General features: G+C 41.6%; 1 protein-coding gene across 2 annotated transcripts in view; it reads right to left on the bottom strand.

Annotated features, from left to right (window-relative positions):
• The window catches only part of CHCHD3 (coiled-coil-helix-coiled-coil-helix domain containing 3), a 267,701-nt gene that overhangs the window by 238,565 nt on the left and 3,267 nt on the right, over positions 1 to 25,869 (bottom strand). The gene's annotated exons all lie outside the window — the stretch shown is intronic.

Raw genomic sequence — 25,869 nt, 5'->3', positions numbered from 1 at the left:
AGGTGGAGAATGGGAGAGTAAGACGGCAAAGTGATAATGACCAAGTGGAGGCATCCTGCCCCGTACTAAGCAGTGCTCAAAATGTGATTAGAAAAAGCAATAATTACTCCTGGGGGAATTCTGCACCACAGTGCAATGCAGAATTTTGCAAAAATTAGTGTTGTGCACATAGCATTTCCTTTCCCCCCCAGAAATGGGCTGCATTGCTGCTGGCCACCATTAGGGGGCACTGGACTCGTCAGAGCCCAGCTCTCACACTGCTGGGGGGAGGGGGCAAGAGCATGCAATGAGGATGCCTGGGCTGGGGGGGGGGGGGCCCACAGCTGCAATGGGGAAGGAGGGGGGTGTCTGGGCTAAGGGGGGCCCACGGCTGGACTCTGTGGGGGAGGTGGTTCAGATGTATTGGACAGAGTGGACAGCAGAGAAACAGGAACTGGGTCGTCATAGGGGTTTCTTTAACTTTCTACTCCAGGGGGAATTTTGTGTGTGTCTGTATTCGTACAGATATAATTGCTGACCGGTATTTTGAAATAAATTACCAAAATAATTGAAACTGGCATGATTATGTAGTGTTATTTTGACAAATAAAATTCGCAGAATTTTAAAATATTGTGCACAGAATTTTTATTATTTTGGCACAGAATTCCCCCGGGCGTATGTCTGTGCTGCAGTGTTTGTTGCCAGAACCACATATAATCATGTATAACTCTCCACTCTGCTCCTCCCACCCCAAGTCCACTCCTAACTCAAGCCTTACTTTTTTCTCTCCTCCATAAAATTCCTGCCCTCCTCACACCCTCTGAAGATTAAATGGGTTTTGCTGAGACAGGGGATTAAGGAGGGATACGCATGGGTGGGGAAGTTGTGTGTAGGATGAGGTCAGGTTTCCTGTGGTGCTGCTATCTTAGTGTTCTGGAGAGCCAAAGGACCAGCCCCTGGATAGCCCTGCAAAAAATTGCTGATGGATCAGGACATACTGTCTTGGGCTCTCCTACCAGCCACTGTCCCCAACTCCTTCAATCAATTCTTCCCTTGCACAGCTTTAATCTCTCCACTAATGCAAACCTTTATTCACACCCTCAGGTCTGCCCAAAACCCAGCTGACACCTCCATAGTTCAAAGCCCCTCTTGCGGCTCATTCACACTGCCCTCAGCCCCAAGTGCCTGTGGATGTGGAATCTGAAAAAGTTCATCTCAAAGGAAAAATTCAGCGAGACTTTTAAATGCTCCCTCTATCAAAGTTAGTGACCATTTAATCACAAATTATAGAAAATTCGCCTGCCCCAAAACTGTAAGCATGTTGAATTCCAAGATTAACAGTTAAAATATGAATCAGCAGGACTCAGCACTGCTTTAAGTGCAAATCTCAACATAGCCTGGAGTGCCTTCATGATACTTTACAAAGTACCTGTCACAAAGAGCTTAGCATAAAAGCAAAAATGGATATGATTCGGAACACAAGTGGCACGGGATCTTTATCACCGGAATATTTCTCAGAACAGGAAGGTTTTCTATGTTGTAAGAAATTTAGTTAGATATAGAATGCTGATGTTAGCCCACAATGGAAAGGTGATCTCAGTACCAATCCTCTGTTGGGATTTTCTTCAAAAAAGACAGCATTATTTCTATAACAGAATATGCCAAATGCACTCATAAGACAAGGTCCCTGTTCCAGGAAGCTTATAAGTTAAACAGAACACAGTTAAGGGATGCAAGGAACAGATGACTAGAGCTGGTCAAGGTATTTCTGGCAAATGAAAAAATTTGCCAAAAAATGCATTTCATAGAGAGAAAATAGTGAATTGTCATTATGAATGAAGTGCCTCTGTGAATGACAATGAATAGTCATTGGGCTAGAGCAGGGGTAGGCAACCTATGGCACGCGTGCCAAAGGCAACACGCGAGCTGATTTTCAGTGGCACTCACACTGCGTGGGTCCTGGCCACCAGTCCGGAGGGCTCCGCATTTTAATTTAATTTTAAATGAAGCTTCTTAAACATTTTAAAAACCTATTTACTTTACATACAACAATAGTTGAATTATATATTATAGACTTATAGAAAGAGACCTTCTAAAAACGTTAAAATGTATTACCGGCACGTGAAACCTTAAATTAGAGTGAAAAAATGAAGACTCGGCACACCACTTCTGAAAGGTTGCCGATCCCTGGGCTAGAGAGAGCAAAGGACTCTATAACCTGGTACTTAGGGTACTCCCCTAGGATGCGGGAGACCCAAATTCAAGTCCATGCTCCAATTATTTATACAAAGTGAAATAGTTCGAACTGGAAAGACAGAGAGACCCACGCAAAAATATCTCATAGCCCAGTGTTTGAGCTTTCTTCTGAGAGGTAACAGACCTGTGTTCAAATCCTTTCTTCACATCTGGCAGAAGGCCCTGACCATTGGGCTAAAGGTACTATCGTCAGCACTACCTCCTTCTCTGGACATTTTGTGAATCTAAAAAACAGTTTCACATTGAACACCACCTGCTTTCCAATTCACCAAAAAAATTCTCAAATTTTAGATTGTTGGACCCAAAATGATATTTTCTCCCCTTTTTTTTTTTAAACTGCACACAACCTCAACAACAACAAAAAATCAATTTCACCAACTCTAATTGTAATAAAAAAGCATGAAATATCAACTGTTTTTCAAAACATGTGTATGTTTAAAGCAACCTGTCATCTCCTTGCAATTAATGGCTTCAGTGAAGTGGCCAATTTATGTAAATAAGGATCTAATTTTTGTTTTTTCAAATATATTTTAGGAGCTTCGTTTCCTTCCAGAAGTATCGCTGCCTGTGTGAAGTTTTATTAGACCTGTTAAAATTGCCTTCAATGCCATTATAAAGTTGTAAACCCTTTAAATTGAACCCTCTTAATCTATCCTCCTCATTCATCTTTGTCAAGGAGACACAGAATATTTTATTTCGGCACCTATTTAACCATATGTCAATTTGCTGTCAGGTTGTCTTAAAAAAAAAAAAAAAAAACACTTCTCTATGAATCGGAAGAAATACTCACTTTCACAGTGCTAGGCCATCATGGACAGTATTTCTCTTTAGATTTAAATCAACAGCAACAGTTACTTGTTGTGCTGAAAGTATATTTTAGAACATTTTGTAAGGGTTTTTTAGTTTTAAAAACAGTGGATAGGAGCATTGGGATCTTAATTTAATATTAAAGAGGTACCATATATACTTGATCATAAGCTGGTTCATTTATAAGCCAACCCCCCGAAGATGGATAAGTAAAAATGGAAAAATTTTATGACCCGTTCATAAGCCAACCCTATAATTCAGGGGTCAGCAAACTTTGGCTCCAGAGCCATCAGGATAAGCCGCTGGCGGGCCAAGATGGTTTGTTTACCTTGAGGGTCCGCAGGCACGGAGGTAAACCTACCTAAACAAAGTGTCCCGGCGCGCCAGCTGCTTACCCTGACGGGCCAGGACAGCAACTGGTGAGGAAATTTTTTAGGGGGGAGAAGCTGGGGGTCAGGGGAGTAACCCCTGTGACCACCCCCCACATGACCCCACCCCTAGCTCGGGCCCCTCACACTCTCCCCATCCTATCCCTTCCCACCTTATCTGAGGAGAGCCAGAGGAGGATGTCTCTGGCCTGGCTGGAGCTGCTCCGGCAGGCTGGGCAGTGCGGCCGCAGCTGCTCTGGTGAGCCAGACCGGCTCCAGCGGGCCGGGCGGCGCGGCAGCAGCGTGCTCCGGCGGGCTGGGCGGTGCGGCCACAGCCTGCTCTGGGCGGCGGGGCCAAGCGGCACAGCTGCAGCCTGCCAGCCCCGGTGCTGCAGCTGCTTCGGAGGCTGGGAGGAGAGCAGCGTGGCCAGAAGCGGAGAGACTCTGGCCCCGCCTCTTCCCTTCTGGCTCTCCTGGCTGTGCTCCCTCTGTCGGGGGGAGGAGCTGTGTCCCACCTCTCCCTCTCTATACCCGTTCTCTGGTGCTTCCCGTTTTTTACTAAAAAAATTCGGCTTATGAACGAGTATATACGGTAATCACATTGTAAATCATGATGTGAAAGATTTATAGTGCTGCTTTCAATAGGATAAAGTATACAGTGTTGTGTCAAGACAATCTAAATTTTTCTGCTTCTGATCTCAGAGATCCATAAATGTATTGTAAAATTATTTGATCTCATAGTATAGGGAACTTACTGGGATCCATTTTAATTTCTCTGAACCTTGCTGAAGTCACGACTAATGATGAATGGAGGGGGAAATATGGCATTTAGAAGAACTCCTGATACTAATAACTCTTTCATTTCAACAATTCAGCATATACTATTCAAATATATTTTGATGCTGTAGGATTCCTAACCAGGAACATATATTTTGTTAACAGACAGAGAATAATAAGCCAGATGTTAAAGACTGAAAGGCTGCAAAGCCCAAAGAAAAAAAACAAGGAGGGTTACACGCATGGGACACGCCTCAGAAAAAAACATCAGATTCAATCAGTTACATTATGTGGAAGATGCGATGGTGAATTTAAGTAGATCTCTAATGCAGGAGAGGGCACTGAGAACTTCAGGTTATTTTTTGTGTCAACAGATCCTCCTAAGGTGCACTATTAAAATATCGAACAGCCCTGAAGTGCTATAAGTTAGCTTCAGGTGAAGTTTTACAGAAAAAAATTGGTACCAATACAGCTGAATAACTAGAAGTGTTTCAAAGCAGGATGAATTATAGAGAACTGACAAGATGGAACAATCAACGCACAAAATGAATGCACTGAGAGATGCAACATGGATCAGCCAGACTGCGCATTATGTATTTTTATTTCATGGTACCTGAGAATTGAGCAAAGTTTAAAGTAAAACAGGAAAATAGCATTAGAAATAAAGAATGGTTGGCTTACAGCATTCAGTTAAAAGGAAAGACTTCATCACTGAAGCTGCAGAAAAGATCACTGCCAGTTCTGTTTATTAATTGATCATAGTACTAAGTAGGATCAACAGAAATCATAGCATTAAAAAAAACTAACAAAAAAAATCTTAATCATTTGTCTTCAGCTGCCTGGTGTAACAATTTAAAGCTTTGGAGAAGGGTGGCTAAGAACTCAAAAGTAGTTTATATAGTGTAAACAAAAGCGGTGACCAATTTTTCTTCTTCAATCAAAACCACAAATTTTATGTTCATCATCATCATCATGTTCCCATTACGCCTCTGGTGTTTAGGGCAGCAACAAAGCTCCTCCACTCCTGTCTGTTTCTGGCAAGTCTTTCAATGGTTCCCCCGCAGTGCCCCGGGTTTTTCAGCTCGGCTTCCACAGCTCTTCGCCATGTAGTTTTCCGGCAGCCTCATTTTCGCTTGCCTTCAGGTGTCCATCTTATTGCTACTCTGGTGATGGAATCAGTTTCCATCTTAAGCACATGACTGATCCATCTCCAACGCCTCCTGGCAATAGGGGTGCTCATATCCTCTTGGCTGCACTGTGTCAATAGATCTTGGTTTGAGATTGTTCTGGGCCAAAAGATACGGAGGATTTTTCTGAAGCAGGTTGTATGGAATGAAGATAGTTTGGACATATTTTCTCGTATCCGAGCATTCTGCACTATAAAGTAATGCTGAAAGTATGCAGCTCTGATGTCATGTTTATATATATTTTATGTTCATAAAAGGGTATTTTATGTGCTTCCGTAGCTTATATTTTTTAGAAACGTGCAAACTCACAAGAACAAGGAAACTTCAAATTAAGTACACAACTATTGATAACTTAACCCTCTGTAACAAAATATCTCCCACTGTTTTAGGGTGTTGCTGAATTAGTCTGGCAGCCTATTAACTGAACTTAATTTTGGTGTGATAATTTCCTTTACAGCTTTCAAGTTCCATCTGCAAAAAATGTAGTTTACCTAGTAGATTTCACCTTTTTATCATCATCCCTTTCACAGGCTGCTTCTGAGAGACTGAGTGATTTTCTACCCCTTGAAACGTTACAGCGGCACAGCTACACCGCTGTAGCACTTCAGCGTACATACACACTACCTATGCAGACCGGAAAACCCCTCCCATCGGCATAGTTAATCCACCTCCCCAAGAGGAGATAGCTAGGTCAACGGAAGAATTCTTCTGTCAACCTAGTGTTATCTATGCAGGGACTTAGGTCAGTTTAACTATATTGCTCAAGGATGTGGATTTCCCCTGAGTGATATAGTTAAGCCAACGTAATTTTCTAGTGTCGACCAGGCCTAAGTGTTCTCTTTTTTTCAATCATGGTAAAACCATAGGATTTTCAGGTTTAGGTTTCATTCCTTCTCTCTTTGATAACCAGTGAAATTCATTCCTTGTGAAGTTTGAGGCTTTTCTGAAAGGCCATTTACCCTGGCCACTGTGACAAAGGTCATGTCTACACTGAAGATTTTAAGGAACTCTCCCAGTGTTGATCTCACAACAGTCCAGCTCCATCTGCGTTAGCAACACTGGAAGTAATACCAAAAGCCAATGACAGGCACTTTTGTCACCTTGCTGGATCAACTAGCTCTGAGCAGAATTAGATGACCACATGGTAAAGATGCCTGCAGCAAGTTTGGACTAGTGTTCCTACCATTACTAGGACCAATGGGTCTGCACTTCTGCCAGACCAAAGTTAGAAAAATTCCCTAAAATTCTCAACACAGATACAGTCCAAGTAGCAGTTTCTGTGCCCAAGGCTTCTAAACCACTTTAGGTAGTTGTGGGTACAAGTGAAAAGGGGAACAGGAATCTGGATTTTTCCCTATTTAGTCTGAAAGAATTTAAGTCTTTTAAACCAGAAGTGATCACAGTTGCAAATAAAGCAAAGTAAATGAGGCACAGCTTTGTAAAACATACAGGAAAGAAACTGAAAACTTAAGAGTCTTTCGGAATGATTTTTAGCATATTATTATAAAAGTGACCAAAATTTGATACAGTTTGATTATATGAAGGTTATATCAAATCTTTTAGAAATGGATATTTCCCATATTTCTATTGTCCTAGAATCGGACAAATTCATAACTGAATGAAAAGCAACTGACTTTAAGCATAATTCAGGTAAATGAGGTGACGCTGGTAGAAATGAGGAAGCATTTTGAGTAAGTGACAAGAGATATGGCCCTTTTCTATTGAGGGTATCCGTCTCTAACATTTTAGATTGAATAAGACCACAAGACTGCATAAAAAAAAAGGATGGTCTTGTGGTTAAGGAATATGATGGGGAATCAAGAGATGTAGGCTTTATTCCTGAATCTGTCACATATTTCTTCTGTGACCTTAGGCAAGTCACTTCACTACTATGCCTCAGTTCCCCCATCCGTCAAATGATGAGAATACTCTCTCTCAGGGCTGTTGTAAGCCTAAATTTAACATTTGTAAGCCATCTTGTAACATTTTAAAGCCTACTGGGTTTTTTTATACATTATTTGTATTGCAGATGCACCCAGGTTTGATGGAAATGTTCATATATAATCGAAAACAATTATAATCATCCACTTAATTGAAAAACAATAGAAATCTCAATTTAAGTTTTCAAAACAAATCTGATTTCTCTCTTCCATTTAAAGTTTTATATTGATAACACAAGGGATCTTAAAGTGACTTACAGTGCATTCTACCAAGAGCAGACACTGAAAGATCCCAAATGGCACCAATCTGAATGATCTATCAGGGTGAGAGCAAGGCAAATAAACAGAATGGAAAGATAGAGAGAACATTTGCTGCATCATATAGCAAATATCCATCTTTAACAACATGGTGACATTTAGCCTTTTCCACTACTGCCAACATTTTTTCCAGCATGATATTTATTCACAGCTCCAAATGCTGAAAGAATCTCTCTATTCTCAGAAATCACACTACTAAAAAAAAAATAAAAAACGCTTTTTTTAAGCAGTAAACAGGACATAAAGACCTAGTTTTTATTCCTCACCAGTAAAGGCTATTGGAAGTGTTTCACAAATAGATTAGTGTATTACTTTCTTCACTACATCTTTCAAAGCTATAAGCATAATTCATACAAAAAGATCTTTGCTTGATGACTGGAATTATATACAATAGTAATAAAGATATGAAAAATTCTACTTTCTCTATTTAAAGTAGTCTGACAACCTTACCTCTAGGTTTTCATGGACGAATGTGTTACCAACAATAAATGGTTATTGTGTCTATTCTATTTCATTTTGTATAAAAAAGTGTGAGTACATGCTTCAATGGAAACACTGATCTAGTGCAGCAGTCTCTATATAAAACAATATAAAATTTTGAATACCTATAAGTGGGAATTGAAACTCAGCAGCAGTCATCAAAACAGTCACTTTATACATAACTTTTAACAAAGAGACTTGTGATGACAAATGGCAGAGATCTTTCTAACAGATATTCTGGTTCTCTCAAGTCTAATCCCTTTTTTACGTATTCAGCTTTATAGGGGAAGATTCGTACAGAATTGTTTTCTTTACAGCAGTATGAAACATACCCTCACATGTAGTTTACCAGCTTGGATGCAAATTGCAACATACCATTGTCCCTTCATTTTTAACTCCATTCGGTTAATGGAAATAATTGAAACCCAAATAGAAATTGAGAGATGTGAACCATTAAAATATATATGTAACTAATAGGTCCATTGTGTGTCCTAGTTTTACAGTCCAGTTCAAGGATGAAAATTCTTGGCATACAAACATGGATTCTTTTTTAACATTCTATTTAAATAACAGGAACTGTCTATTTTGAATCTTACAAAGGGGTTGTAGCCATGTTGGTCCCAGGACATTACAGAGACAAGGTGGGTGAGATAAAATATTTTTTATTGGAACAACTTCTGTTGATGAAAGAAACACGCTTTCAAGGTACACAGAGGTCTTCCTCAGGTCTGTGTCGCTCTGTGTAGTTCGAAAGCTTGTCTCTTTCAACAGAATTTGGTCCAATAAAAGATATTACCTCAACACCTTGTCTTTCTATTCTGTGTCTTGTTAAGTATAGCAGCAGCAACATATACTGAAACATCCTACACCTATTATACAAAAGATAATCTAAAAAAGAAGTTTAAACAAAACAAAAAAAGACCAAATATTTACTTTATGTAATACCAGTAATGGAAGACGAAGTCTGGTTGAAATGTCAGCATTAGATATTTCTAATGTGCTTATCATTGAAGTATTCTAGATGCCATGGACACTTGTGCCTAACCTACAGGCACAAATAATAGTTTTTTTAGAGAGAAGGGAGAGAAGTAGAAGGAAATCACAAAAACAATATGAATACAAATGTTGTCTTAAATACAAAAGTGTTTTCACTAAAATTAAGTACCACCTGAAGTGTTTGAAACACAAATCATAGCATTGTGTTTGTGTCTGTTAATCAGAAACTGAATCTGACTGCAAATAATATTAACTTTACCTGTATTTTCAGTATTCAGCCAAATGAAATACAAATTCTTTTAATGGTGAAAAATAAATTAGAGGTTTAACAGATTATTAAAGCTGTAAGAATTTTACATATATCTATAGTAACAGGTAATAAGATTTTAAAAATAAATTTTAAAATGACTATGATCCCCTTTAAAGGGACATAGTATTCACAAGAACTCTACTGCCGATAAGCGACCTGCATGCTTCTAACATTACAAAATAAGCAATAAGAAAAACATGACACTATAAAGGGACGCAGCAGGTAATCTTACTGCTGCAGAGAGCAGAGCTAGTCTCGTTTTAGTAACGAGCTAGCTCTAGCAGTACTAGAAAGTAGCACATTGACCCTGCATGAGAGAGCCTCACAAAGGCAGTATTTCTCAACCCTAGCAGGGGGACCCTGGGCTACAATACAAGGTTCAGCAAGATTCATAGATTATAAAGCTAGATGGGACAAATGGTCAAATGATAATCCCAAGGACAAAGAAGAGGTAGAAATAACAATGTAGCGATCTATACTGCCATACTAAATATGAGTTCAATTCCAATCAGTTGTTCTTCAAACCACTGCCCTGGAATGAGTGGAAAGAGTGTGCTCCACTCCTAATTTAGGAGTATACAGATCAGAAGGACCTTGTGTCACTGGCTCCACATTCAGGGACCACTCTAGAAGTCTGACACAGCACTGAAAGGAAGCTCTTCAACCAGAGTGTTAGTTGGCGACAACAAAATACTTAACTGAAGCAAAAAGAAGAACAGGAGTACTTGTGGCACCTTAGAGACTAACAAATTTATTAGAGCATAAGCTTTCGTGGACTACAGCCCACTTCTTCGGATGCATATAAGATTGCAAAGAAGAGGAGACTCAAGACTCCAGCAAGGACCCAGAACATCCTCCTCCTCTCCCAATAGTCATTTTTAACTTGGCTTTTTAAAGGGACATTGACATTTCTGCGGGTGATCTGCCGGTCCCACGGCTTCAGCGTATCCGCCGCCGAATTGCCGCCGAAACCGCGGGACCAGCGGACCTCCTGCAGGCACACCGCCGAAGGCCGCCAGACTGCCGCCCTCACAGCAACCGGCAGGCCGCCCCCCTGCGGCTTGCCGCCCCAGGTACACGCTTGCTGCGCTGGTGCCTGCAGCCGCCCTGGCTAAGAGAAAGCAGAATAAACAAAAGATAACCTTGCTTTTGCTAAGATAAGCCTGGTCAGCAAAACGCCAAATATTGAAGCAATAATTGTGTCTTATTTAAAGTTGCAAACAGAACAAAGAAGCCCTGTTTCTGTTGTGTTCGTTTCTTCTGTAGGGAGATGTTCTTCCCACACACCAACCTTGAGTTTATAAAAGGTTCAAGCATGTCAGTATAAAATATGGCCTCCTTTCACCTCCCTTTCCCAGGGACCAATGCCTGCCTTAAAACCACAAATAAGCAACTTAAAAAACAACTTTTATTGCCTTATACTTTTTACTGTTTCTTTGCTTTAACCCCTAGGTATATACCTGTTAAACAATCAAACAAGTTACTTCATTCCTATAAACCCCAAATAAAAGTTACACACACACACACACACACTTATTTTATAAAAGTACTAGTTGTATGTTACTTGTTAACCTAAAACCATGGGCGGAGACATTATGTAATCTTTAACTATTGGCTATTGTGCTATCTTGTCTTGCTGCTAGACCAAACTAGGGGTTTAAACTGCCTACCCCGTCATTTCCCTCCGACCATGGAAAATCCATATAATCCTTGGCAATCAATTAATTAACAGTGTCTCTGAGTCTAATAAGCAAGGTAACACTCCGCCAGCGCTGTGTGTAATAAACTCCTATGCTTAACTTCTACACAGTGTAAATTTATGTTCCTTCAGTGACTGAAAAGGAGAAGCAGTAGAAGTGACTCTACACAAAATACTGTCAATTCCATAAGGCTAAACTGGAAAAAAAGGAGAAATATTTTCCCGCTTCTAATCGTTCCATCACAAGTAACACTTAAAACTGCTGTAACAATAGATTAAGTTATCCAGAAAGGTGTCCAATTTTTAACTTCTGAAGGTGTTTCCAAGTTTTAGTGACATTTCTGAACTAAAGGTCAAAGATCTTAAATACATGCAAGCCACTTTCAGGAAACAAGATCAATTTACAGTATTAGTAGATACATTTTTTCCTATCTCCAGGGGGACAATAAGAAGTAAGTGGTTACCTCCTGTTTAACTAATAAACAGCTATTAGAGAGCTTTCATGGAAGAAGACTATGCAGTACACTTAACCTGTCTGATCTGACAGCTGATGAAGAGCTTTAGGAACACTTGGCTGCAGCGTGCCCCTGCAGGTGGAAGATAATAAAACAAACCCTTTCTTTTCATGCTGATATGACAAACAGCAGATCCGGAGCTCTAAAATGTTCTTTAATATTACATTAAAGATCTTTTAAGCTGCACATAAGTCATCACGGATAGAAAACAAGCACCTCCTGTTACAGCCAGGAGGCCTCATTACTTTAGCAGGATGAATGGGGCTCTGTATAGGCATGTCCTTAAGGATCTGCCATATAAAATGTATTTTTTCTTTAATATTGAGAAGAAAAAAAAAAAGAGAGAACCTGCACAATTCAAAAGGTTTTCCCTCTTCGTCTGACTGAGGAATAAAGACTTTGGTTTAAAATCACAAGTGAATTGAGTTATATGTACTAAACTCTCCTAGCACACTCCAGTTAACTTTCATTTTGCTGACAGGCTGTGTCAATTTACATGCAACTCAGATAAGCATGTTCTTGATACCATACAGTACAATCTGTAATTATACATAAGAATTCAGTAGTTTTGACATGCTAAGAATTTGGATGCTGCTTAAGGCAAAGCTAAAGAAACCCACTTTAAAAAGGGAGTTTTTGTGGGGTTTTTAAGAGACACACAACACGTGATATCACACACACACACACACCCCCAACCAAATAACTCCCATGACATTTATTCTAAATGGCATATTCCTTTACACTCCTAAGACTAATTACCAAAAAGGAGAAACCTCGCCTGTAATACTAGCATTGCCCCATAACATCACATTCTTAGCCCACCCAGATTTCATTTGGTGAGCCCCCTGCAATGGCTGCCTGCCACCTTACCACCTCAAACTGTTAAAAAAGGCTCCCCATCCAATCTCTGTCTCCCCCACGCCCGCCCCCGCTCCTTGTCCAGGTCTCACTGCTCAACTAGTTCCAGGTTTCCCCCTCACAGCCCGGGTCCTCATCAGATCTGTCGCTTCTCCCTCCCCACACCACATTGGTTCCCAGTTAATCCCAGTCTGCTCCAAATCCTGTCTCAGGCTCCCAAGCACCCCCACATGCACCATGTTCCAGTCCATCTCTCCCCACCAGCTTCCAGTCTCAGTTCTCGCCCCCGGGCTCCTTGCTCCCATCTATCCCCCAGCCCAGTTCTTCTCCCCTCTGCATTCAAATCAGGCAGCTTATTCCTCCATGCTTCCCTGCCATAGTAAGAGGATCACTAAGAACACAGAGCCAGGCTACCTGCTTTCAGTTCCGGTACTTAGATCCACCATGGTCCCCAGTCATTCAGAGTTGTGACTGCACGAAAAGACGTGCTCACCCTTGGGGTGGAGCACACCCAGTACAGATAGAATCTTTAGGAAATTTAACTGTGAAGGTTTAGCAAATCTCTACTAAAGAAGCACAAAGGGATATTTCAAAGGTTTACAACAGGGGTAGGCAACCGGCGGCACGCGAGCTGATTTTCAGTGGCACTCACACTGCCCGGGTCCTGGCCACCAGTCCGAGGGGCTCTGCATTTTAATTTAATTTTAAATGAAGGTTCTTAAACATTTTTAAAACCTTATTTACTTTACATACAACAGTAGTTTAGTTCTATATTACAGACTTATAGAAAGAGACCTTCTAAAACCGTTAAAATGTAGGACTGGCACGTGAAACCTTAAATTAGAGTGACTATATGAAGACTCGGCACACCACTTCTGAATGGTTGCCGACCCCTGGCTTACAACTTGGTCAAATTTGGACAGATATTCACAAGGACAGCAAAAAGCTGTGAAACTGCACAGGTAAAGTATCAGAGGGGTAGTCGTGTTAGTCTGGATCTGTGCAAAGCAACAGAGAGTCCTGAGGCACCTTTAAGACTAACAGATGTATCGGAGCATAAGCTTTCGTGGGTGAATGCCCACTTCGTCCGATGCATCCTCTTAAAGGTGCCACGGGACTCTCTGTTGCTTTGCACAGGTAAAGAGGCTTGAGAGAGACCCTGGTCATGTAGGGACCGGACTGTGATGCTTCCCAGGCAGAAAGGCCTGGGAGAGAGAGAACCCTAACTAAAAGGGGGCAGAGACTGTTACAAGCTCTCCAAGCAAAGAGGCTTGAGAGAAGATCCTAAGGAATCAGGACAGAGGCTGAGAAACTCTCCAGGCAAGGTGACCTGGGAGATACCCTGTTCAAACAGAGAGCCCAAGAAGGTGATGGGACTGAGTGAGAAGCAACCCAAGGAACACAGCAGCAACTATTAAAGGGAAGCAGCACGTGGCTGCTGTTTATAGGGTCTCTGGGGTGGGACTCAGAGTAATGGGAGGTCTTGAGTCCCCCCGCTGGCTGCTGAGGAAATGGCCTAAGGCCCAAGAAGGGGATAAGACTTGATACTAAAAGCCCGAGAAAGGGGCTAGAATTTAAACAGGCCCAGAGATGGGGCTGAAGACCCCAGAGAGGGCCAAACCGTTTGTTGGATTTTGTTACCCCAGAAGGGGTTTGTTCATGCATATTAACTGAGAGACTTAGCCGGAGGGCTGAGCCACTGAAGACTCACCTGACAAGGGCAACAGCCAACAGGAGGCGCCAGGAAGAGGAAAGAGTGCAGGATTGCACCCGGCCAACAGGAAGTGTTCAAGAGAGATGAGTGCACCTCGTCACAGCAGTGCAATAAGCCATGCCTATAACACATACCATTCTGTTCTTAAACTCATCGCTACACACTACTACTTTGTCTGGCAGACTGTTCTATGATCTAAATCATGCAGGACTGGAAATACCTCCTCTTCTCTAGCTTAAAAATACCATTCCACACTTTTAGTTGAGAAAGCCAGTGAGACTACACCTACAATACCACAGCTCTGAGAACCAAAACAGCAGAAACATAAGCCAGGGGCCAACAGCTTTTTTTTGTTTGTTTGTTTCCCATTAGTTAGTTATTGCCGGGGAGAGGGTGTTTTTGAGCACCAAATCCATACAGTTTGTGAACAGGGTCATAACTGCAGGTGCCACTCAATAGTCAGCAGGGGCCTGGCAGGTTATCTTTTTCCTGGCACTCCCCTGTTGGCAGCCACTCTGGACCTGAGGTGGTCTGTCCCTTTTGTTACTCAGCACTCTGGCCAGATCATGTTTTATGTATGCTGTTTTCAGGGTATAAAGAGTCCAGCAATTGGAGAGTCCTCTGGGTTATGCAAGAGGGCTTTGGGTCTGCCCCCCTAGTTTGAGGTCTTGGGATCTTGACCCTTTTGTCCTCAGGGTTTCTCTCCCTTAGACTCCCCGTATCAGGGGTCTGTTTCTGTCTTTGGCACTCCCTAGAGGCTGGTAGGGGAATCCAAACCCACGCTCTCCACTGGATTCTGATCCAGGGTCCATTGTAAGCAGCTACGTCCTGCACCACCAAATGCTCTACTGCTGCCTCCATGGATCACTTCCTACCAGATCCCTGTTTCCCAATGGGCAAAGTAGCTGGAATCAAAGATCAAGTTTCAGACCTTCTGAGACTCACATCTCTCTTCCCTTTGAGTCCAACGCACCTCAGGAGCTCCTGCGAAACTCCTTCTCAGGAGTTCAGAGTGCAAGTCAGTTCACCTCCACTTTCTGCTGCCCTCCTGAGCTGGTTGCTCTCCTTTGAGAGCCTCCTCCAAGCCATGCATGCTTGGCAGGTGTGGCAGAGTGGGGCTGCCTGGACCCAAAGCAGCTGCTTAACCCTTTCCTTACCAGTGCTGTGTTTGTATACCCTATCATACTGTGCAACAAAAAACAGATCTGTTCCTCCTAACCTGTACACAGTTTCTAAGCAACCAGATAACGTGTTGCATATAGTACCTTCATAATTGCTGTAAAAACATTTTTGCTATATCTGCATTGCTAAATTACTGAGGAAAAGATGACTTACAGCCAATATCTGCATTCAGTGAAACCCAATAGAGCGCTTAGAGCTTGGGGTAGGTTAGCATGAAATTTAATTTTGGCAAATCCACCTGAGACCAGGGAAGCACATAATAAGCTGTACATTTGGAATTACCTGTTTTACAGTACATAAAGAAACAAAAATGGTACTTCTAAATGAATACCTATTAAAGGAGAAAATGCTGCCTGTGCACAAAAAGTTACCAGAGAGAAAGAGAGAGAACTGACCGCTAAAAGCGGAACTATTTGTCCTACTTTAATCAAATAAGTGTTAAAAACACTGCTGTGGTAAACAGGAACAAAAGTTTCTCCTATCTATTTTCTCCCACCTTTCATTTTGTCTCAAGTCTCAAAAATATCCATTGGTTTTCCAAGATGTGAGCCATAAAACTGGTAAAATGATAATTAGCACACAAACTTTCCAACCCACTGTTTGAGAACGTTCATGTTGCACTCTTCTACTATGCCCACCTGCTCTGAGCTTGGTAATTTCAAGACTACACCAGCTAATGAAAAACTCAGCTCTCAAAACAGCAGAATCCTTGTGAATTTCAAAACAATTTTTTCTAAACTGCGTGGGGAAGAGATCCAGCTATGCTGCGAGCCAGGACCAGCTTGAAACTCTGCCAAACTCTAGTTAATCCCACCAGCCAAGCCTCATGAAGGGGAAGGAACCTCGGTAAGTGTGTGCATGTATTACAGAGTTTAAATGTAAAGATGGTACCCAGCCCATCCCCAAGTTAAGACACAGGGTATCAGGTTTTCACTGTTTTACTCACACATGAAGATACAGCAGAACAAACAGCATTCCCCTGTAAGGTAAGGGAGGAGCTCATGTGGAGTAGTTTGTTTATGTACATAACAATGGCCCTTGTGTCATAGTAAGGGTTCTGGAATCCTGAGAGATCTCAATGAAATTTTTATGTAAATACTCTGCAATCCTCTTCCAAAGGATGTATGCCTTTTTTTTCCCTCTGCGGTAGGACACCTTCCTATGCCACTCTGCACTGAGTTTGGCTGGAAGCATTACAGTAAACAAGCTAGTGGCACATGGGTCCAGGCAGTTTTGGGACACCAGTGGCAGCTGTGCCTTTGTTACCCTCAGTGAGATATCAGCTAAAATCACCACCGCCTGTGGAAAATAGTACCAGTATTCAGTGCCATTGCCCTATACTTGAACCCATGGAAATAGGGCCTGAAATATTATTTCATGCAACCTAAAATCTTAATGCCTCCTTCCTTCCCCCATGCCCTTCTGGGCCATATCCACCATGGCTGGGACTTAAGAGAAGTGCTGTGCAGAGGTACTCCAAAGCTGAAGTGTCAATAAACCTAATCTTTAAAAAAATGTAGAATAAGGGAAGGGAGTTTAGAAATTCATCTTTCACTGCCCATTACGGCTGTAAATACAACAATACATCTGTCGGTTTTATCTGTAGCTCCTGCCGTTGCAGCCTTGAGGGGGGGCCCCCTCCATACCAGCAGAATACCTGACCTTGGAGGAGGACAAAGGAGAGCTAAGAAGGATATGGTTAGCGAGATCCTGCAAGCAGTGTTGCTCCAGATCAGAAACTCAGGGCTTAGTGGACCAACATGGCAGACCGCATGCAGAGGGATAGAGAAGACAGGAAAATATTGAGAGACACCCAGGTATTCCAGCAGGAAAAGGAAAGGAAGATGCACCAGAACATATTGGGATTCTCAGGCAGCAAACACAAATGTTGCAGACTCTACTTGACCTACAGGTCCAACTATCACAGACTCGCCACCCTTTGCGGTCTGTGGAAATCTCTATGGTGGCAGCTCCCTGCACTCCCAACATTCCACGTGGCACCGTGTGTCACATCCTACCCTATTACTCCATCTCAGGGGACAATGAGGACAACCACAGCTTCACATACACTGACCTATGAAAGACATGATTGGTGCGTGTGCAGCCAAAATGGCCTGCATTTGTGCACTGGATTGGTGGAAATGTTTGCTCCCTAATTTTAAAGTTCTGTTCCATTAATCTAAATTAAAGTTTATATTGGATTGTCCTTTTTTTATTTGCACATTGGAGTTTTTTTGCACTGCTTTTGTCACCCAAGATTCTATTTTTTGAAAACAAATTCATCTTTATTAGTTCACCATACATATTGCAGAACGTATAGCAGTACTCAAAGCACCCAGTAATTTTAAGCATGCAGCACCACAGGACTCATAGGTTCAAGGAAACACCCAGGCATGTGTGTAAATGTACAGGAAGCACAGCATAATTCATAGTTTCAGTGAAAGTGTAATAATTATAAACATACAGCAAGCACTGAACAGTTATAGGTTCATTAAAAGACTGAGTTATATGTATAAATGTATACCAACCAGGGCTTTGGAGCTGTGCTCCGGCTCCGCTCCAGCTCCAAGCAAAAACCTGCTGCTCCGCGCTCCACTCCAAAGCCCTGAACCAAGTACTACACAATTCCCAACAGCCCAACCATCTTAAGGGGCAGAGTGCAGTCAAGCACAGCACATTAATGTGGCTAACTTCTTTAAGTGCACTTTCCAAGCCTTCCACAACTGCATAGCTCCACGTTAGGCTTCTTACAATGGCCCTGGTATCTGGCTGTTTAAACTCAGCTGACAGACACTCCACCTCTGATCCAGTGGCAACTTTCCTCCCTTTGCCTCACAGATATTACGCAGAACATAACAGGCAGCTATAACCATTGGGATACTTTTATCACCAAAATCCAATCTTGTGAGGAAACACCGCCAGCATCCCTTCAGTCTACCAAAAGCACATTAATCTACGGCACCTGCTGAGGCCGTAGTTAAATCTTTCCTTGATACTGTCAAGGTGGCCAGTGTACAGCTTCATAAGCCAGGAGAACAAGGAGTAGGCTGGGTTCTCCCATGAACATTATTGGTATTTCAATATTGCCAAAGGTAATCCATTGGTCAGGAAAGAAAGTCTGTGCTTGCAGCTTTCTGAAAAGTGCTATGTTCTTAAATATGCATGCATCATTGCACCTTTCCTGACCAGCCCACACTGGTATAAATCAGTGGTTCTCAACTAGGGGTCCGGGGCCCCCAGGAAGCAGGTTTCAGGGGGGTCCGCCAAAATAAACCAGAGACCAGGGCAGATGTTAGACCAGGGGTCGGCAACCTTTTACAAGTGGTGTGCCAAGTCTTCATTTATTCACTCTAATTTAAGGTTTCGCGTGCCGGTAATACATTTTAACATTTTTAGAAGGTCTCTTTCTCTAAGTCTATAATATATAACTAAACTATTGTTGTATGTAAAGTAAATAAGGTTTTTAAAATATTTAAGAAGCTTCATTTAAAATTAAATTAAAATGCAGAGCTCCCCAGACCGGTGGCCAGGACCCAGGCAGTGTGAGTGCCACTGAAAATCAGCTCGCGTGCTGCCTTCGGCACGCGTGCCATCGGTTGCCTACCCCTGCGTTAGACTTACTGGGGCCCAGGACTGAAAGCCGAAGCCTGAGCCCCACCGCCTGGGGCTAAAAGCCTCAGCCTGAGCAACTTAGCTTCCAGGGCCTCCTGTGGCGTGGGGCCCAGGTTAATTGCCCTGCTTGCTAACCCCTAATGTCGGCCCTGGGTTTTAATCTATTGGATATGCAGAAAAACAGTTGTGGTACAGGTGTGCCGGGGAATGTTAACAATGTGTTGGGGGAGGGGGACTTAGAAAGAAAAAGGTTGAGAACCCCTGGTATAAATGATGTGTCCCCAGTGATCCAGCAATGCTTGCATAACCACAGAAAAGTAGCCCTTTGTGTTGATGTACTCTGTGGCAGGTGGGCTGGTACCAAAACACGGATACGTGTGCCATCTATCACCCCTCCACAGTTCAGGAATTCAACAGCTGCAAATCATTCTGCTATGCCTTGCACACGGCCAAGAGTCACAGTCCTGCATAGCAGGACACAATTAATGGCCCTGCACACTTGCATGACAACAACTCCCACTATAGACTTTCCAACTCCAAAATGATTTCCCACTGACCAGTAGCAATCCCATGCTGCAAGCTACCAGAGTGCAACTGTCACTTGCTTCTCAACTGTCAGCGCAGCTCTCATTCTAGTGTCCTTGAGCTGCAAGGCTGGAGTGAGCTCGGCACACCGATCCAGAAATAGAATTTTCAGATGCAAAAGGCAACATTCATCATCCCAAACCAACATTACAATGCTATCTCACCAATCAGTGCTTGTTTCTTAAGCTCAGAAACAGTGCTCCACCGTCTGCAGCTACTCTGTGAATGCCACTAACAGCCATGAATTGTTTTTCGCTATGTCCCTTAACAATCTGTCCTCCCAGCTACAGAATTTTGGATTCCGCTTTAATCCACTGAAGGTTCCATAGCTGAGAACATGTCAAAGCACACAACTGAACTTCGTAGCAGGGTCCACACGACGAGTTATTGTGTGGCGAGCTAGTGCACTGTAGATTCATATCCTGCCTTGCTGTTCACTAACTGTGTAGACAAGCCATTAGTTCACCCAAACTAAACAGTGCTTTTCCATCTGCCCCAAAGAATGCACCAACAAGATGGCAGAAAGTTTAAGAACAGGCAGTAATTATTTACTGATCTGCAAGTAGTCTTATCAGGTTATACTAAAATACACAATAAACCTGTTTTAATAAACACAAATTAATAGGAATACGTCCTCTATTGTGGAGAATAGGGGATTATATTACACTTTCAGGTGATTGGGTGAAAAAGCCTAAGAAATTCACTCCCTCATTACCATAAACAAACAAAATAATTTGACTTTTTGCTTCTAAGTTTTATTCTATTTTGCACTGAAATATACACCCCACCAAGCTGGTTTGTAACAGTCCACTCAATTAAGATATGCAGCACATAAATGAAGAGGTCCTTCTCATTTTCTATTCATGCCACTGTCCTCCGTATACTTTTGGCATCTAGTGACATGAGTGCCAGGTTAAAAATTATAGTGACAAAATGAAGAGTTTGACAACTTTAGCAGGCTACTGGGTTAGAAGATATTTCACTCTCTAATAATAAAATTTTACACTGATACTAAAATGCTTTGGGTGAAAGGTTCAAACTATACCCCACTGAAAACAGAGACAACTCTGAGAAAGAACAGGGCAACCAACTGCCATAAACATGCTGCAAGACAGCAGGGGTGTGAATATTTTAGTCAAGGATGCTAGGACAAATCCCTACTCAACTAAACTGCCTTATGATCTTTAGCATGCCTTCCTGTGATGACTTCTAATCCCTATCTGATCAGCCAGCCATTCAATGCACTTTAGCAAATCTTTTCAAGAGAGTGTAAATTAAGTTTGCTGACACCAAACAACCAAAAGCTTTTATTGAAAGTGTACCTTTTCCAAGATTAAGAGTGGCCTTGCCTGGATCCTTTTTATAAAAAGTGACACCGTCCAAGCATGGCCATGTTAGACTCTATTTTCATGTACAGACCAAACTTTTCTGTTACTTTAAAATGGTCATCACACGGTAAATGAAAAGGAACAACTATTTTCAGAGTGAAAGACTAGCAAAGGGTGAGACTTTACTTTCAGAGGAACTCTTGATTAAACCAAATGGGCACTAACTTGGCAAACTTAAGTAAAAACAAAAGTTTTACAAACCATGAACTCAAAACTAAACAAACAGAAAGTACAAGCCACACAGAATAGCTCCTATATTTTCCCTGAAGCTCCCCGATCCGATTCTTGATGAGCACCACCAAGTTGTCTTTCTATTCTCAGTAATAGGACCCTTCTTTTGAAGGTGCTGAAGAGTTTAAATCAAGACTAGATGATTCCTAAAGACATGCTGTAGTGTAGTTCAAACAGAAGTTATAGGTTTGATGCACAAATTCCAGGGTAAGATTCTTTGGCTAGTGTTATGCAGGAGGTCAGACTAGATGATTATAATGGTCCCTACTTAAAAATTATTATGTAGTTTCAGTTGCATCTAGTTAGCTCCCAATGAAGAGTGTCTCCATGAGTTGCCTCCAAATTCTGAATGCAAGTTAACCCTTGAAACCCTAGACCATTGTCTATCTTGACAGGCCTTATTTATAGGGACACCTCTGGGGTGGGATGTTTCAGGTGTTTGAGGGTTCCTCCGGGGGCAACAAAAGAGCTGTACACCGTCTCACACAGCAAAACACATAATTAAGGGTACCATTTCCACATGAAAGGACCAGGCTCTCTGGTCACATTTTTCTCCTTTTGTTGAACATTGCAAGTCTGACTTAGTTTGTTAGCTGGAAAGACAGAGGCTGTTTTATTACTTGTTTGTACAGTGCCTAGCACAGTGGGGCCTTGATGCTTAACTGATTCTTCTAGGTGATACTTTAATACAAATAATGAATAACAGATATTATTAGGAACAAAAACAGAAGAGAAAAAAAGCCTTCAAAACTCAGGAAGAATCTGTTCCCACAAGGGAAGGAATGTTGGCCAGGCATGAGAGCTTTTCCGCCCCCTTGTAATTTGGATTGTTGCTTTGGGGTTGTTTTTTCAAAATAGAATATTAACTTTAGAGTATCCAGTAAAGCTAAAATGAATTAAATCATTCTCTTTGTCTATTATGACTGAGTATCAGATATAATACATACTCAGAAAAAGCACTTAAATAGTGTGATCAAATTACTTTTCATCAATATTGCCCTAGGAATTATAGATATACTTGAAAGATTTCACACTTGTTAAATATTTCAATACATTTAATGTTGCTCAGAAAACTGAAAATGACTCAAGCAACCTATGATGGTTTAAGATATAGCATTCGGACTTCAGATTTCATTATAGTTGTACGGAAAAAAAAAATTCCCAATTGAGGTCAACAATCATATGTCTTGCTTTCCAATTCTTGCAAGCAATGTAACCTGTTACTCCTCAGCCAGCAGCTTCAGAAAACTCTACTCAATTTTTCCTACTTAAAGTTTTTGACCACTGTGAAAAGAAATAAAACAAGATATCCCAAGATAAAGGGAGCAATCCATATGATGTGAGGTTCTTAAATCAACACTGCAATTGGGTTTCAAACAAGGAATGTAAGAAAAATCTTGCAAGTCACTGCTTTATCTATAAGATCATCTTATCAGACAAAACACGGATGAGGACAAATTAGGTCTGGCTATAGTATAAACAGGTCCACCAGCATTAATGCATCAAAAGAACTCAAGTCTGTAGTTCTTTTCTGAAAACACTCAGGGAAAAGTACACATTGCCACATCTCTCACACCTCTCTAGCATTATTTAATCCTCTTAAAAACAAATAATTTTTAACAACAAAAGTAAGGTATAACCCAGTGGGTCTCAAACTTTTTTTTTTACTGGCGACCCCTTTCACTTCGCAAGCCTCTGAGTGCAACCCCCAATATAATAAAAAGGGTGTTTAATTTATTTAACACCTTTATAAACACTGGAGGCAAGCGGGGTTTGCGGTGGAGGTTAACAGCTCACGACTCCCCATTACCCTGCAACCCCCAGAGTGATCCCGACCCCCAGTTTGAAAACCCCTGGTATAACCCTGCCGTACATTCTAGCAGAAATAATCACTTCATCTAAATGTATGGTGGTTGTTTTTAAATTTGAAAGTATATATAAGAAAGCTAGTATGAGTTTCCCTAAGCTTGCAAAGGGTCAAACGGACTGGAGTTCAATAAAAGAAAAAAAGCATTGTCTTGATTCCCCCAGCCTACCACGCAAAGAGGACACAAATAAAGTGTACAGTTATATACACACTAGGATTAGAAAATCTGAAAATCCTGGCTGCCAATCCTGTGCACAGACTACCCATTCCAAATTTCCCTTTTTTCACAGTTGCCTAAACATGAGACTCCATTCTCAACACTTGTTTCATTTTATTTTCTAAAACTGCCCACACTGATAATAGTGATCAAGAGCAATGAACATTATTACTGTTTTACAGGGCATCTTAGCACTGTGGTGGGATATATCACAATGAGATCACCTCAAAGGTAAGGGTATGATTTCAGTCAAAAGATACAAAGTGCAGCCTCTGGAGTGGCCCTTTTTATAACACTAACATAGCACACAATGTCACAAGAACTACATGATTTTAACTAAACTGGACAGTAGTGGGGCTCAGGCAGGGCACCAGAGCCTACTCCAGATGCCACTGAAGTCAATGGGAAGTTTCCTATTGACTTCAAAAAGGTACTGGACGACACCCTGGAGTCAGGAGATCTGGTTTCCACTCCTTTCTCTACTGCTGAGTGGTGTGCGGTACCAGGCATGCCACCTTGCCCCTCCGTGTCAAAGTTTCCCATTCTGTCAACGGGGGGTAGCTCCTTACCAGGTATGTTTTAATGCTTAATATTTGTAACACTCAAGTACAGTAGATGAAAGATGCTACATTCACCTCATTGAAACCTTGACTCAAGACCCATTTCTACCACAGTGTCTGTGATAAACTGGGAACTGATAGCAGCTAAGCAAATGGCTATTAGGGAATACTGATATCATTAATATTTCTCTCATCCCCTAACGCTCCTACTCTACTTGCGCTACATTGATGACATCTTCATCATCTGGACCCATGGGAAGGATGCCCTTGAGGAATTCCACCAGGATTTCAACAATTTCCACCCCACCATCAACCTCAGCCTGGACCAGTCCACGCAAGAGATCCACTTCCTGGACACTACAGTGCAAATAAGCGATGGTCACATAACCACTACCCTATACTGGAAACCTACTGACCGTTACACTTACCTACATGCCTCCAGCTTTCATCCAGACCACATCACACAATTCATTGTCTACAGCCAAGCTCTAAGATACAACCGCATTTTCTCCAATCTCTCAGACAGAGACAAACATCTACCAGATCTCTATCAAGCGTTCTTAAAACTACAATACCCACCTGCTGAAGTGAAGAAACAGATTGACAGAGCCAGAAGGGTACCCAAAAGTCACCTACTACAGGACAGGCCCAACAAAGAAAGTAACAGAACGCCACTAGCCGTCACTTATAGCCCCCAACTAAAATCTTTCCAGTGCATCATCAAGGATCTACCACCTATCCTGAAGGACAATCCCTCACTCTCACAGACCTTGGAAGACAGGCCAGTCCTCGCTTATAGACAGCCTCCGCAACCTGAAGCAAATACTCACCAGCAACTACACACCACACAACAAAAACACTAACCCAGGAACCAATCCCTGCAACAAACCCCATTGCCAACACTGTCCACAAGTCAAGGGACACCATCATAGGACCTAACCACATCAGCCACACCATCAGGGGCTCGTTCACCTGCACATCTACCAATGTGATATATGCCATCATGTGCCAGCAATGCCCCCTGCCATGTACATTGGCCAAACCAGACAGTCTCTACACAACAGAATAAATGGACACAAGTCAGACATCAAGAATTATAACATTCAAAAAACAGTGGAACACATCAATCTCCCTGGACACTCAATAACAGACTTAAAAGCGGCAATTCTTCAACAAAAAACTTCAAAAACAGACTCCAACGAGAAACTGCAGAACTGGAATTAATTTGCAAAGTGGACACCATCAGATTAGGCCTGAATAAAGACTGGGAGTGGATGGGTCACTACAAAAACTAATTTCCTTCTGCTGATACTCAGACCTTCTTGTCAACTGTTTGAAATGGGCCACTTTGATTGCATTGGCCTCATTAACACTACAAAAGTGATTTAGTATGAGCTACAATTATCCTTATTTTCATCAAGGCAAAGACAAAAGATAAAGTATCCGTCTTAAAGCATATTCTGTATATCTCTAATAAAACAATGCTAACACTTGATTTTGATAACAACAACAAAACACACAAGCAGGAAAAAAAATCATCATCAGAACCTGAGAGCTAATTCCTAAACTAACATTTTATTTTCTTCCCCTGAACAGATATTCAATATAATTTAGAAAAATTTTAACCAGGGATGTTTTTCCTTTTATGAAATTCTATACAACTTAGAAACCAGGCTTCCTTTTACTGAATTTTTAGAGAAGATACATTCATCAATAGCAAGAACATACATAACACTCCAATCACAGGTAAGAAATAAGATGCCAAATTTGAGAGTATAAGTGTTCTGACTAGATTTTTTTCCCCTATTTGTTTTGTGTGTGTTTAATAAAGCATTTTAAAATGTTTAGTGAACTATAAGCAAAACCAAGTACATCAGTATCACTTGGCTTGGAGGAGAGGGGGTTATTGTCAATGTCAGGCAAAGTATCAAATAGGATAACTTAAACATTACAATTTTCTAAAAACTGTCTCATTTTTACAGTGATCAGCAGGTACATTAACCTACAGAGTCATTTCTACAAA

Source organism: Malaclemys terrapin, chromosome 1 (assembly GCF_027887155.1).
Source record: "Malaclemys terrapin pileata isolate rMalTer1 chromosome 1, rMalTer1.hap1, whole genome shotgun sequence".
In the NCBI taxonomy this organism is placed as follows: Eukaryota; Metazoa; Chordata; order Testudines; family Emydidae; genus Malaclemys; species Malaclemys terrapin.
The sequence above is the reverse complement of the archived record's forward strand: the minus strand, read 5'-3'. Positions and strand labels throughout refer to the sequence as shown.